Source organism: Acomys minous, assembly GCF_964271855.1.
Source record: "Acomys minous genome assembly, chromosome: 6".
NCBI lineage: Eukaryota > Metazoa > Chordata > Mammalia > Rodentia > Muridae > Acomys > Acomys minous.
The window spans coordinates 99853007-99868988 of NC_140487.1; positions in this window are offsets into that span (position 1 = coordinate 99853007).

The window sequence follows — 15982 nt, forward strand, 5'->3', positions numbered from 1 at the left end:
TGTTCAGGAAGAGAGAGACCATTACCTTAGAAACTGATCAAATACGACCCGGTGACTGTCTAAGCCAGTGAGAGCAGCCATTTCACCCCCATCCAGAGAGGTAAGTGCACGGGTAGAGAGGAGTACAGTGTGGCTCCCTTTTGTGCAGAGTTGGAAATACAAGGCGAAGGGAGATGACTTCCCCTCCACATTGACCGCTTGGGGTTGGTCAAAATGTCACCTAACCCAAGAGAATGGCATTCCTATAGCCTGTGTCCCAGCCTATGACCAAGTCTTATATTGAACACTTGCCTTCTCTTGGTGCCAGATGTGGGCCCATCTCCTCATAGGTTCATTCCTCCCGATAAGATGTCAGTAAAAGGGTAGCTCTGTATCCCCTGGCTCACACACCAGTGCTGCTGGAATACAAGGAGCTCTTTCAGCATCTCTCTTAGCACATCAGATTATGTGCGCCAGTCACAGACACATTTTTGTATCACCTTTTGCCAATGAGATAAAGTTACTATTTTATCGTAAGATAAAGTTACTCTTTTATTGTAACTCTTAAATACCCGGAATATACCTAGTACAATTGTATCCACTGGGGATCTGTGCCAGGCCCCCACTAGGGATCAGAGACCAAGTGTCTCCTGATCAGACCTAAATGAATACACCCAGGTTAAAGAGACATGGTTACAGCAAAGAATAGAAACCCGAGATTCTGAAATAGGCTTATTGCTCCCATTTCACAGAGGGAAGCTGAGCACCTTCCGTGGTGTATGGCGCGGGTGTTTTCTCAGTGCCTGCTTCCCCACCACATGTCAGTGCACTTCTGTCTACTACAACCTGGGTTCCCGGGACTGAAGGCTTTCCTCGCCTGTCCCTGTTTCTGTAGCAGGCAGGAGCACCAGGAAGCTCAACAGCCCTCTGGTGCAGCCCCAAGCAGAGATCACAGGGAAGGGCACATCAGCCCCCAGCCTCCTTGCTCTTTGAGGGTGGGAGAGTGCCAGATGCACCTGTCCTTTGCTTCTGCAAGAACCCGGGGGGTCACTAACCTGGGATCGTGTCAGAGAAGAACCTGGACCCCCCCCCCCCCCGCTCCTGCCTGATACACCAGGTTCTGTGCACATGCTCAGCACATCCTGCCTTGAGGAGGACTGCGCATGTGAGCTTGCGCCTGCCTGTTAGCTAATTCTCAACATGCCTAGAACCTTTATAAGTTTTTTTATTTCCTCATATTTAAATTTTCATGTAGGAATATATTGTTTGTTGAGCATAGCCCCCATTTGCCCTCCCCCATCTGTTCCTTTTTCCCCCTTAACCTGTTTCACGTCTACCTTCATTTTACATATACACACATTATTTCATGTGACTATATAAAATCTGCAGCCATAAACAAGAGCAAACAGACAATATTTATCTTTTTTTCCATTTCTTTCTTTTTTCTTTTCTTGTTTATTTATTTTATTTTTTGAGACAGGGTCTCTCTATATAGTCCTGGCTGTCCCTGGAACTTGCTCTGTAGACCAGGCTAGCCTCGAACTCACAGAGATCCACTACCTCTGTCTTCCCGAGTGCTGGGATTAAAGGCATATACCGCTATCACCTGGCTCAATATTTATCTTTTTGAGACTGGCCTTATTCACTTAGGATGAGGCTCTCTGGTTGGATCCATTTTCCTACAAATATCGTAACTTCCCTCTTCACGGATGAAAAAAAAAGTTTCATCATGTATAGGCCACGTTTTCCTTTTCCATCCAGGTTGCCTGTTGATGTCGTGTTGGAGACACTAGTCACGAGACACACCCAGGCAGAGGTCATCTCTTCCTGGCCTCACTGAGAGAGCGACTCACTACCTTATTCACAAAGACGTGGGAGCCTCCGCTGAAAACTCCTTGTACCTCAGGCATTCTGTGGGCGTTCTGTGAAGTACCTGGCTGAAACTGCCACCGCCCTCCTATGTGGTGATGAACTTGGAGATGAACTCCCTCAATTCTAAGACATATCTATCTATTAATCTTTTAAAAGGTGAGGGACACCATCACGTTAAATCCATGTGTGCATCGTAAGACACCAAGACACCTCCTTCCCTGGTTTCAGAAAGCCAGGGTTAGCTTGGCTTACTAGTCAGGCCTTGGAGACCCAGGGAGGTTAAAGGATTCACCCACGCTCATAGTACATGGCAGAGCAAGAATCCAAACCCAGGGCTGAGAATGACCCGGGCCCTTGCTCCTCTCTGCCGTCCCTCCCCCAGCTGGTTGTCCCAAGCCTGTGCTCTTAGTCTCCAGATGCTCCGAGCAGTAAAGCCCTGGTGCTGGGGGGAGGGCTGAAGCTTCCCGAGGCTGCTGATGCAGAAGATTTGGGGGGGGCATCTGAGACGTGGACAGTCCAGAGCCTCAGCCAGGCTCAAGTATGGCAAAGCAAATGCTGTGCCGGCACGCAAGTTGCTTGGAGAGGGGCCAGAAAAAAAGATATCAGCTCTTGGGATCTTATTCTTCTCCCTAGGAAGATTCTGGATCATTCTTGCAAATAAGAACAGCAACGCTTATGTTCGGGGCACCTGTGCTAAACCCACAGCTGTAACCCCAGCCTCTCTACACCCGGTCTTACCCCTCACCCTCTTATGGATCGGAGAACCCAGCTCGCTTCCCGAGTTACAGCTGGAAAACAGCAGCACATGATTTACACCCACACGCATTCTCCATGCAGAGCTGGGGTTGGTGTTTTCCCCGTGCCTGCACACTGGAATCACTAGAAACAGTAACAATAAACAAACAGTGAAACCCGAACTGCCCTCTGATTCGCTGGTTTGTAGGAGTCTCAGATCCTCCGAGGCTAACGATGCGAACAGGAGTTTTCGTGGAGGATTTTGTTTTCCCCTCTGGGTGCATCCTGTTTGACTGTGGTATCAGAGACAACATCTGCTTTGTGTTTTCGTAGGCGTCAGTTTTCAAAGCGTGCGCTTGAAGCGTGACTGGGTATTTGGTTTGGGGGCTGAGTGAGTGCGTCTTAACGTGTATGATAATCCCCATCTCTTGGGTGCGTGGCGACACTGTCCAGGTTGTTTAATTCTTCCGAGCAGTCCCTTGTCAGGATGAGACTCTTAGCCCCACATCCCGAGCCCCACCTGACGGATGATCCTGTTTGAAGAGGGTTTTACGTTTCTATTCAATGTGTTTATTAATTCGCGCGCTTGCTCAGCGCTCACTGGATGCCTCTTCACTGGGCGTCATGTTGGAGAACTGAAACAACGGTGCCTCTGACCTCAAGGAGCTCCTGTGTTGGGGTGTGAGAGGATGGTAGGGAGACAGGTTACCAAGGACCCAACTGCTCAGGTGCTATGTGTGTGTGTGTCGGGGGTGGGGGGTGGGGGGTGGGGGCGGGGTAGGTAAGCTCTGGGGTGGGAAGATTCCTGAAAAGCAGCTTCTACACCAACCTGGGAATCCTAACAAGGTTTCTGGGGGCAAGGAGCTGATTGCAGAGCCAGACAGATGAGTGAGAGCCCGTGGGGGATGGGCAAGGGCGGGAAGGGTCTGAGGCAGAGATAACAACAGCAAGGCAAGAAAAAGAGGAATACAAAAGCAAAGTCAGGAGGGCTACAAGTCGACCCTCCTGGAAGAGCAGAAGCACAGAGTGAGTGTGGGGAACGCATAGAAGGATCTAGAAGATCTAGAAGTTGTGCCTGAGGAGAAGCCTGCAGGGGAGGTTCTTTGGGTCCGGTGACTAGTTACGTGGTGGTGACGTTGCTTATGAAATGGTACCAGCTACTGGATCAGGCTGGGCTGGGGTGGATGGGGCTGAATGAGGAGGAAGAATATGCTGGCGTGGATTTACCCCCGGGGGAGCATTTGGAGGCGTACTGAATTCTGGGAAATAGAACTCCAGAGATGGATCAGAGGCAGGGACATTGATGATCAGAGCCTTGAGATAAGAGCCCAAAGACTCTTATGGGGCTGGAGAGATGGCTCAGAGGTTAAGAGCACTGGCTGTTCTTCCACAGGTCCTGAGTTCAATTCCCAGCAACCACATGGTGGCTCACAACCATCTATCATGTGACCTGATGCCCTCTTCTGGCCTGCAGGTGTACATGCAGGCAGAGCCTTCATAACAAAATCAATCAATCAAACAAACAAACAAACAAAAAACAAAGACTCCTTCATTTATTGTAGGCGTCTCAGGTCTTTCCCAGTGTGTGTTTTAGTTAGGATATTGGCTCATCTGTTTTGAGTGTGTGTGGCCACATCACAGTGATGGTATACCTGGTGCCGACAGCTTCCTCAGGGCATCTTGCCTGTTTGAAGGTAGCAGCATGTCAGAGCTGATGTTGCGGGTCTTGTCTCCTGACAGTTCATTGATACATTCCTTGCGTAGTCCTCTGGCCAGCCATCACCAAGCCAACGGGATTCTAATATTCTTTTCTCTGATCCACCCAAAGCTCTTTGTAAATTGGACCCAGCAGGAGTAAGTCCAGTGACCTCATAAATAGTGGAAATGATTGCAAATCAGAATTCATATATGTTCTCAACTCAGTGGGTAACCTTCTCCCCCACAAAGGAAGCAATCATCGCTTTCAAATTTCTGTTTGCCCTTTCACTCAGCCACGCTAGGAGAAAATACAGAGCGAGATCTTGCTGTCTAAGCCTGAAAGGTCCACCTCTCTACCAGAAAAGATGCAAGTCTGGTGTCCGGCCCAGTTTAGCCAAGTGATCCTACCTGGGGAGTCATTAGAGGGGTGAGAGCCTGGCTGGGTCTCGTGGAAACAGTCTTCCGTGGTGCACCTGGGAAAACACTCATACCTAGAGAAACACAATTTTGTGGCCGAGACTGGTAATTCTACGTCTCCGTCTCCACCTACTTTCCCCCAGAGTTTCTCTGGCATGGGGGTGGAGCCGGGGCTCATTTTGGTCCATACATATGGCTAGAAGTGCCACGGTCCTTTCCAAGCTTGGTCCCTCGGGAGCTCTGTCAGCATCCCTTCTTTTTTCTTGTTATCTGGCTTTCACGGTGATCATCAGAGACCTCTGGGTGCCTGAAGTTGGACAGAGCATGAGAAAGGGGCCCCCAAGGCCTGGAATGACCTCACAGAACAGCGCCCCACGCGCCTGCGCTGAGCACTCTGGAAGGAGGAATGAGCTTTCCTTGTTTTGAAACACTGTGATTTTGGAGTTGTCTGATGTGGGTGTTAGCTTATCCTTTTAAATATGTATGTCTTTACCCGGCACTGTTTTAAGAGTGTCACCCCCTTCCCTACACCCTCTCTGCATTTTAAAATACACGAATCCAGTTACTTCTGGTTCAGATGCACGCATGCACACACACACACACACACACACACACACACACACACACACACACACACCAAACAAAACAAAACAAAACCCAAAACCAAAACCTAAGGTGGCGAGAAGAATCTGTTGCCTGGGAGAGAACGCAGCTGACTTAGATTGTGACTAGCTGACAAACTGCTTGATGTTTAATCGCAGTTTCCTCGGCTGTTTGGATGGTCGTGGGATAATCTATTCTCTGTTGCCTTTAACCCAGCATCACAAGCTGGGCACCTTGTAAAGGCTTGCTGTGTGGGGGCTGCCTCAGGTACCGGACTTCTTCCTAGCAGAGCTCTGGCGGAGCTTAAGGCACCCCCACGGAGGGATGTGTGTACACGCGTCCCCTGGCCTCTTCTTACCTCTTACAAAGCCATTAGAATCCAACCTGAAGATTTTATCATTTCTCTGTGTCCTTCCCCCTGCTACACACCACAGTTAGGTGAAGTCCCCAGTCTCTTAATATTTCACAAGGGGGATTCAGTTTTAACCCGTGAAACCGTACGGGACACCCTGAAATCATCAGAACCCCAAGAGCGTATATAAGTAGAAGAGGTTGGTGTGAGGGTTGGGGCAATGGGGAACATAAAAGCACAGTGTGAGCTGTGAAACTCCGCATGCCTGAGGGTGACTGTCAGGCAGGCGAGTGGGAGGCCTTTACACCACCCAGACTGATGTCTTCACTCCCCTCCCTCTGCAGTTCTGGGCACCCACATCCTTTTAGAGGGAGCATCAATTGCGTGTCCCAAATTCTATCATTGTCATAGTGGTGGAAATCTTTCTTGAATAGCATGTGCAACAAGGCAAGGTTTATTTTGCCCACCCTCGATGCTCCCCCCCCCACTCCCCCCACCCCCCCCACCTGCAACCCCTCCCTTCCCTCCCACCCCCACGTCGTCTTTTAGCTGCTGGAATTATGGAAAGAGAATTCACGGCAGTTAATAAGTCAATTAAATTTCATTTAGTTTACAAAAAGCCTCCATTCTAAAACCGTCCAAGAAACAAAAGTACATTCACACACACACACACACACACACACGCACACACACACACTGCAGCACTCCGTTCTGAACAAACAATTTCTTTTCGTGCTTTATTGTTTTTATATCCTAAAAGGACAGGAATCCGCCAGTGTTGGAATTTCCATAACTTAAGAGCAATCATTTGCCTTTTCTAATTTGTCCTAACGAGCTCTCATTTTTTTCCTTATCAGACCCATTTTCTCTGGCGAAAGGTCATCATGGGCAATCATCCGTGTCTGCTGGGTATAAATTGTTTTCATAACAATTTCCATTCGCTTTGGAATATGCGCCAGGCTGCAAACATGGCTACTTTGTATCTCTGACAGCCCAATGGCCCAACTCCTCTATTTTTGGTAGCGAATCAGCCTTCCCAAGCATGAGCGGCGGACTCAGCAGTGGTCGCCGATGGTGTGGCCTGACATGACTTCTTACCTGCTAGGAGGTTTGATGTAGGCTCTGCATCCACCCTACACAGCTTGGCTTTTCTTTGTGGCTCACCTCTGGCTTCAGACCCAGTGACTGTCTGTCTCCCCCGAGCCTTGTTCACCTTCACCCCCTCTGCTTCCCTGGCCTCAGAAACCAGTTCCCCTTTCCTCGGTAGGCTGGTCCTGTCCACTCCCAATTGCAGTGTCAGCTGCTGGAGTTCCTTCGACAAGCTTGGGACCCCCTTGAGAGGCAGAGGTTGGGGTGGGTTTAAAAGCACTACGCCTGGGCCAGCAAGACGGCTCGGTGGATAAAATGGTGAAGTTTGTTAGCCTGAGTTCAACTCTGGAACTCGTGCGACAGAGGAAGAGAACTGAGTCTTTTGGCCTCCCATATGAAGTGAATAAATATAAAAAAAAAGACTTTAGATATTCCCTTTGATACCATTTCTTTTCAGTTGAACATTCGTTTTTTATGTTTCAATCCATTTTCCAGGCTAGCGCATAAAGCGACGTGTTCCGCCATCACGTCTTAATACAGGCGTCACTCTGTGCTCTCGTTCTTTCCCGTCCCCCACTAGGACTTTATATTCATCCCTCAAAATTCAAGCTCTCCACTGACTGACCGATTGACTGGGCAGTTCCTACTGGGCATCATCTCTGTTCTGGGAACTGGGCACAAAGATGCTCTAGAATATTCTCCTGCCCACGGAGTGCAGAGCCCATGGTGGGGATGAGCATAAGGAATTATCTCACCACAGTGTAAAAGGTAGAGTCAGGAGGAAGGGTGGTGCCAACAGACACATTATCATGGAGGAGTGCGGCCAACATTGTCCAGTCAGAATAGATCATCCCTGACTTCCGGTTAGTTAGCTCATGAGCCATGATGGTGCCAAAGTGCTCAGGAGAAATTATACTTGAATTTTGACCATTTCCTAAGCCATTATAATTATGTCTCTTCCTTTCCTCTTCTGGACTTCTGGACCCCCCCCCCCCTCTCTTTTCTTTCTTCCCCTCTATTCCTTTGTGCTCTTCAGGTTACAATCCTCCGAAGTATGTTGCTGCAATACTCAACCCTGGCACTAGGGGGCGCCAGTGAGCAGAGCCCAAGACCAGCCATAGGCTCATGAGGATAAACAATCAAGCTCTCTCTGACCCAATCCGGAGAACTGCATCTTAGGGAAAGTAGTGTCTCAGGGAAGCCATGATGGAAAGAGAGGAGCCAGCTTTGAACATCCAATGTTAAAGAACAGCGAAGCCAGGTCGCCATTCATCAGCCAAAACAATACTTCCTCACTCCTTTACCACTTTTTTCTCTTTGCATACCATCCCTGGAGAAGTCAGAAAGGTGGCCCGAAGATGCACAAGAAGAGATTGCGAAGGAGGAGCAAGAAAAAAGGTCTCCCGTGAGCTTCAGCCTTCCTAAGTGGCTTCCTTAGAAGGTTTGGACTTGGGGGTGCCAGATTGCCTCCCTGCAGGCGCGGTGGCAGAGGCATGCATATCTTGAGCTCTGAAGCCATCAGCTGCCATGTTTTCCACGGTGTGGAAGCTACTTTTCATGCATGACAGGGAGAGGTGAATGCTGGAGAGGGTGCTGGCAGCAGTCAAGGCCTTGGCTTTGCGTGGTCCTCGTTTTTTGTGAGTCACCCCACTACTCTCTGTCTATCTGTTATTTGCAGCCAAAGAGTCCAGACTAATGGAGGCACATTCATGGTCCATGCATCTGTGTCGCCTCCAACCTTGACCATGAGCTTCTTGGTGGTGAATATGTCTTTCCTCTGCCTCTGGTCACAGTGCCCAGCTCTGCCACGGCTCCAGACAGATGCTCAATCAGAAGCTTTGTTCACGGATGGATTTTTTTATGTATTCCACACATGATGTCCCAGGACCACTGTATTGAGCATAGGCTCAATATTCTGACTTCAGTGTTGTAAATATGCTCCACAATGTGGGGCCCTTTTGGGAAAGCTCTGGTGGATGTTTTATAAGGGATATGGTAGGGTTTAGACTTAAGAGATGTTACTGGGATAATTACGGTACTCCAAGCAGAGCAGTGTTTATTGTATGTCAGCTCTGACCGTGGGCCCGAAGTCTTGCTCAGTGCTGTCTCTCATTTAACCCCATAGCCTCATAACTCAAGATTACATTAAAAAAAATTAGCCCCAAGACTTTTCTTTTCCTAATACTACTTGGCTCAGAAGAATGGGCAAAATTTAAGGCGGTGTCAAAACTCAAGATTAAGAAAAATAATCTTTTAATGAATCAAGTACTGGCAGGGCCGTGAACTGTGAGAGAGACAGATGCTGCCCCGGGTTCATCGGGACATGTTTGTCTTCTCCCTTTGCAAGGGACTGTGACCATGGGACCAAATTCTAATTAATGAACCATCCGTGTAATTGATGGCACTTCATTATAGAAAGCATCCAACCTCCCATTTGCCTTTCTTTAATTTTTTTTTTTTTATAAAATGCATGCATGTGTGTGTGTGCGGGTCAGAGATTGGCTTCCGTTTTTGAGAGAGGGTCTCTCCCCGGGTCCCAGCTTCCCTGATTGAGTGAGGCTGGCTGTCCACTGAGCCCCACAGACCTTCTTGCCTTGCCTCTCTGGTGCTGGGCTAACTGGTGGCATGTGCCACCGCATGGAGACTCAGGCCCTCAGGTTATGTGGCAGGCACTTTATTAACTCAGTTATCTCAGTGTCCCCTCAACCGGCTTTTCCTTTACCCTGTCCTAGTTTGACACAGACAAACACCATGATGCCAGAAATGAAGGGATAAAAATGGCAGAGCTACCAAATGCCAAGGACCTGGAAAATGAAAGCACTGGTGGAGGAAAATGCTCCACTGCCCTAATTAGGACCTAACCCCCCCCCCCTGCTTTAGGAGTTTAAGCAAATAGAAAGCCCTTATATTATGTTATCCACTAAATAAATTTGGGGGGTATATTTTCCAGCAACTAGTATTACCTTTAACACAGAGCTTGCTCCTGGAAAGCAGGTTGATGCCGTTTCAAAGCCCTACCCTGCGCCATTGGTGTGGTGGCCAGGTGGCCCTCAGCAAGGGAACTGGCTTTGGAGTCTCTTAGTTTGCTCTCTGTTGCTAATAATGAGATGCCACCAACTACTTGAGTCCAAGGGTTTGTTTTGTTCATGGTTCTGGTCCAGGGTCAAGTGGTTGTATTCTGGGGTGGCCTTCTTGTTGGCAGAATCCTGAGGCACCACAAGATGAGAGGTGGTGAGCGCACAAGAGTTCACACTCGTTGTTACGTTGGATCTGCTCTTGAGACAGCGCACTAGCCCGTAAACTCATCAATTACAGGAGTGGGTAAGCACATCCGAGAGGACAGATTCCTAATCACCTGGTCCCACCTCCCAATATCTCGTAAGGTGTGTGGGTGAGGTTAAATCTAAATGTGAATTTCAGAAGGGGCAAACCGTATTCAAATCATAGCATTGAGAAGACACAGAACTGAAAACACAAGCTGAGAGTGTCACCTGTGGTCAACCGGGGACAGACTACACGTCTACCTGGACTGTGGTCCCAGAGAACACGTTTGGAAAGCAGTTACATCAGTTAGATTTTTTTTTAAAAGATTTAAAAAATCTTTTCTTCTTGCATGTGAACCAGATCTCAGTATAGATGGTTGTGAGCCACCATGTGGTTGCTGGGAATTGAACTCAGGACCTCTGGGAGAGCAGTCAGTGCTCTTAACCACTGAGCCATCTCTCCAGCCCACATCAGTTAGATTTTATTTATTTATTTATTTGTTTGTTTGTTTGTTTTTGGAGGGAAGAGCTGGGACAATGTTACAATAAAAAGTTGAGCCCAAGAGATGTTTGTCCGATGAGCCTTGAAACAATCCCTGGGCCCCTGAGCTCAGAAAGGAAACTGCACAGCTTTGGGGAAGTAAATACTTGGTAGCTGCTTCAGAGTTAAGATGATTGTCCATCTGGTGTGTGTGTGTGTGTGTGTGTGTGTGTGTGTGTGTGTGTGTGTGTGTGATTCCTTGTGGGACTGTGTGCATCTTAAAGCCTAGAGCAGTGTGCAATACGCTTGCTTTGTGAGCTTAGCATTCCACAGTCTCTTCCCCAAAACAGAACGTCCCCTGGAACACAGTACAATGGTCCCTTCTCTTCATGGTTTCGGAATGTGTTCCAGGATACCCAGGATCTGCCCGAAGCCATGATAGCACCAGACTTTACATACACTATGATTTTTTTCCTATACACACACACATCTATGTTAACGTTTAATTTATAAAGCAGGCGTAGTAAAAGCTTCACGGCAATAGTGATTGGAAAAAGAACAATAACACTGTCATCGAAGTCACTTAAAACATATAAATTATTTACAAAATATAAATAGGATGTCCCGTTTAGCATTTTCAGACTGTAGTTGACGATGGGTAATTGAGACCGTGGAGAGGAGAAGAGAGGCAAAGGGGCTGATGTGCACAGCAGGAGCCATTTGTACTCTCACCCCTTTATTCCATGCCTAGAAATATGCCAGAGGACTAAGCCGGTGCACAAACAGACCAGATGCCCAACACAACACTGTCAAATGATACAAAACCGGGAAAACTACTAAAAATCCTCAACTGTGAATGCAGTAACTGATTTAAGAAGCTCGTAGTGTATTTACAGGATGGAACACTGTTCATTCATTAACTTTTTTTTTTGCGAAGGGAACGATTTTAATGACTCAAGGAAATGCTTCTGATGCAAAATTGTACATATATTAAGATGCCGTGTATATCCAAGATATATGCACAGGAAAACACGGCAAGCAAATATGTGAAAATGTTGCTCAGGGTTGTAAGAACTGCAGAGTTCGCAGGCGAGATTAATGCTGCAGGATTTGGTAATGCGAAGATCTTTCACAGAGGGGTATGGGCTGCTTTCTGTAAAAGATTATTACATTTGCAGTGTGTGTGTGTGTGTGTGTGTGTGCAGTGTGTGTGTGTGCAGTGTGTGTGTGTGCAGTGTGTGTGTGTGCAGTGTGTGTGTGTGAGAGACACATGTGAAAATCATAGGACAAAATCAGAAGCATTTTTCCTGAGTCATTAAAATTGTTTCCTTTGTAAAAAAATAATCATGAATAAACAATATTCCGCCCAGTAGATATGCTATGGGTTTCCCATGTATATTTCTACTTTCTGGGTCAGTTTCACTTTCCACCTGATCGAGGCAGGCAGGGCCTTTCTTGTTTCTGCCACTGCACAGGGTACTCCAGGGGAGCTAGGCCTTTGGCTTCCAGCCATTTCCCCTGCCTCTACCTCCCATCTTGCCTAAGGAGAGTGGTGGACTACCACTAATGCGGCCTTTTACCTGCGCCCCAGGGACTGAACTCAAATCATCAGGCTTACAAAGCCATCACTTTTCTAATTCCTGGACAATGGCCTTCTTTAGAAGTGATCCTACTGATACCTTCTACTCTAAGATCTGGCTTGATGTACTAAAGACTTTGGCCTGAAATTCAGGAGACTGAAGTTCTAGACGAATCTGAGGCATGATCTTGGGCCACAGATGGGCTTTCTCTTCCTGTATTTGCGCAAAGAGGGAACCACACGGGGTAGCGGGGTAGCGTGGGACTGGCCTTTCCGGCTCAGAGCATCTTCGCACAAAGGTGCTGAATCACCGGCTAGCCAGTTTATCATCCCTTTTCATTCCTGGAGGTAAAACCAACCTTACAATCAAGGAGCCTGATAGACTTTGAAATTGGCCCTCATTTTAATTCTCGAGTTCTTAGCATGAGAGCAACATTCAATATGGTTCTGAAATATCTCATGCAAAAAAAGTGCCAGAGTCATAGACTGAAATATTTATTTGAATATAAATGAAGTCAGATTTGCCAAAATGCGTTCCCCCTGTTGTCATGGACACGAATGCCTGCCTTTCTGATTTGCATTTCTCTTCTAATGGGTACAATGTGTTTCTGCTCCTCATTGGTGCTGGGATTGGATTTGAGAAACTCACCAGTCTATGAGTTTTCCAAAATGTCAGCCGGCGGGGGCACTTTTGTGTCTTCGAATCTGCTTCACCTAGCCAGCTGGAAGCAGACTGTGGCCCTGCGGGGTCAGGACAGGGACTCAGGGGCTTCTGAGCCCTCCTTGGCTCTTCCTTCTGTACGTGCAGAGGGTTAGAGAGGTTCCAGGGACCTTCCCCTCCTGCCTGCTGTGGTCTCCTGTCCAGCACAGGCCTCCCCACCTCCCTGCAAAGTCACCTTTTCCTTCTTGGTCTTTACCACCGAGGACTGAGAGGCTGCTCTAGAGTGGACAGCCCTGCCTCTGCCTGCTCTCTGTCTTAGCTCTAGGTTGCCACCTGCCTCCTCCTCCAAACTCAGGTCTTCAGACGCACGGTCCCCTAACTTCTCCTTTGCATCTCCAGCCTCAAAAAAAACCCATTGCTGAGTTCGAGACTTTCATCCCCTTCATGATCCCACTGTTTTTCTGGAAACGTCTTTTAACCTGGCTTCCATGGAACAGGGATACAGCTCTCTCTAGTACGTGTCAGGCTACCTGTCACCATTTTGCCTTAATGCTTTGACCCCAACATTAAGATGAAGTCTAAAGTTCTGCATGTAGCATCTTTTACCTTTTTTTTTTTTTTTTAAAAAGATGTTTTATGTTTACTTATGTGTATGCATGTGGGTTAATGTACCTATTGCCTTTGAAGGCCAGAGAGTGTGTCAGATCCCCTGGAGCTGGAGTTAGAGATAGTTGTGAGCTGCTGTGTGGTGCTGGGAACTAAATCCAGGTCATCTGCAAGAACAGCCAGGACTTTTTTTGTTTTGTTTTGAGACAGGGTCTCTCTTTGTAACCCTGGCTGTCCTAGACTCACTTTGTAGACCAGGCTGGCCTTGAACTCACAGCAATCTGCCTGCCTCTGCCTCCCGAGTGCTGGGATTAAAGGCGTGCGCCACTACACCCAGCTCAGCCAGCACTTTTAACCAAGAAGCAACCTCATGTATTTTTAAAATTAATTAATTATAATTTATTCATATTACATCCCGATTGTTATCCCCTTGATTCTATCTGCCCGTTCCCACCCTCCCTTCCTCTTCTGCCCTATTCCCTTCCCACCCTCCCTCCTTCCTTCCGTCTTCTGCCCTATTCCCCTCCCCTAGACCTCTGACAAAGGGGGAGCATCCTCCCCACCATCTGACCACAGCCTATCAGGTCTCATCTGGCTAGCCTGCACGCCCCTCCTCCGAGTGCCCACAGGGCTTCCCCGCCAAGGGGAAGTGGTCAAATTGCTGGCACCAGAGTTCATGTCAGAGGCAGTCCCCGCTCCCCACAGCAGTGAGAATGAGCTGTCCATTGGCTAGATCTGAACAGTGTGTGTGTGTGTGTGGGGGGGTGTCTAGGTTCTCTGCATGCATTGTCCTTGGTTGGTGCATCAGTTTGTGCAGCTCCCCCTGGGTCCAGATCCTCCAGCCTTGATGTCATGTATTCTTGATTCACAGTGCCTAGGTTCAAATCCTAGCCCAGCTACTTATTGAATACCTTTGGGCAAATAATTCGATGTCTACTTATCTGAGAAATTCTGAACACCATGTCTGGCTTACAGGGAGTGTTTACACAAGTTAGGGATCCTTGGTAGAGCACGGGAGTAAAGCTCAGAGGGTAAGAACTTGCCTGCCTTGTTTGGGTTAACCCGAAACAGTCTGGCATACAGTAGGTGCTTAACCAATGTGTATGGTGTGAATTGTGAGTGTTGTCACTGTTAAGAACATGTAGCAAGTGTTCAATAAGCTTTCGAATCTCTTGAGATTGATTTTATGTGTGTAGTTTTTGCCTGCACGGAGTGTCTGTGCACCATGTATATGCAGTGCCCTCAGAGGCCAGAAGAGGCCATTTGGGTGCCTTGGAACTGGAGTTATATGCAGTAGTAAGCAACCATGTGGGTGCTGGGAACCGAACTTGGGTCTTCTGCAAGAGCAACAAGTGATTTTCACCACCGAGTCCCAGCTCGGTGAAATGAGCAAATGGCTATGTGACTATGTGCCAGTGAGCCGCGGTAGAAGGCAGGGCTACCGGAAGATAGGGGGGAACTGATTCCCTGAAACCAAATTCATGGACACACATCAGGGAGATGTGTACTTTCTACAGTTCTGAAATGCTGTCAGGGTCATCTAGGTCCGAACAGCACTGACATTTAGGAGCAGTCACATGATGAGAATGTGACATTCATCCAGCACACTGTGTTCACTGAGCACCTCACTGTCTCAAGTGCTTTTCTCAGTCCTTGGGACACAGAAGAATCAGGCACTCCCCCTGCTCAGGGTGGTCCCAGCTCCTGGAGGATGGCCCCAGTTCTGTCTCTTATTTGATGTATTTCTCTAGGGTAACCTCTCTCTGGACCTTGGAAGGTAGTGTCTCTTGCATAAGAGCTATAATTGCCAGAGTCTTCCAAGCAGAACCCTTTGTTTCAGGGGGGAAAATGTCACGTGAAAACTGCTGATAGAGGCAGATGAAAAGGCAGCTGCCAGGGAAAGCAGGCTCTGCCTGTCCTTGGTTCTCTCTCTCTCTCTCTCTCTCTCTCTCTCTCTCTCTCTCTCTCTCTCTCTCTCTCTCTCTCTCTCAATCCCTCCCTGTGTCTCTGTCTGTTTCTCTGTCTCTCTCCTTCCCTCCCTCCCTCTGTCTCTCTGTCTCTGTCTCTCTCTCCAAGGTCTCATACGTAGCCCTGGCTGGCCTAGAACTTGGTACATAGACCATGCTGGCCCTGGACTTCACAAAGATATGTCTGCTGCCCAGGTGCTAGCATTAAAGGCATGCAGCAGCCAGCACACCTGGCAGTATTAGTTACTTTTTGCATGGCTGTGACAAAAACACCAAACAAAAGCAACTCACAGTAGAAGGACATATTCTGGCTCATAGTTTGACAGTACAGTCTGTCACCGCGGGGAAGTCATGGTGACATGAGGGAGCCGGTCACATGGCCTCCATGTGAGGAAGCAGGAAGAGATAAATGCCACCATTCAGCTCACTTTCTCCTTTTTTTTAAATTCTAAGACCTTAAGCTATGGGATGGTGCCACCCACCTTCAGGGTGCACCTCACCTAACCTGACATGGGAAACCCCGCACACATCTGCCTGGAAGTTTGTGTCCTTGGTGATTCTGTCACATTGGCAGCCACGATGCCACTATTAAAAGGGCTCTGCCAGCCTGTTGGTGTTAATCACGATTGGGATCCTGTGACACAGGAGTGGGTTGATCTTGAACTATCCATGGAAGATTT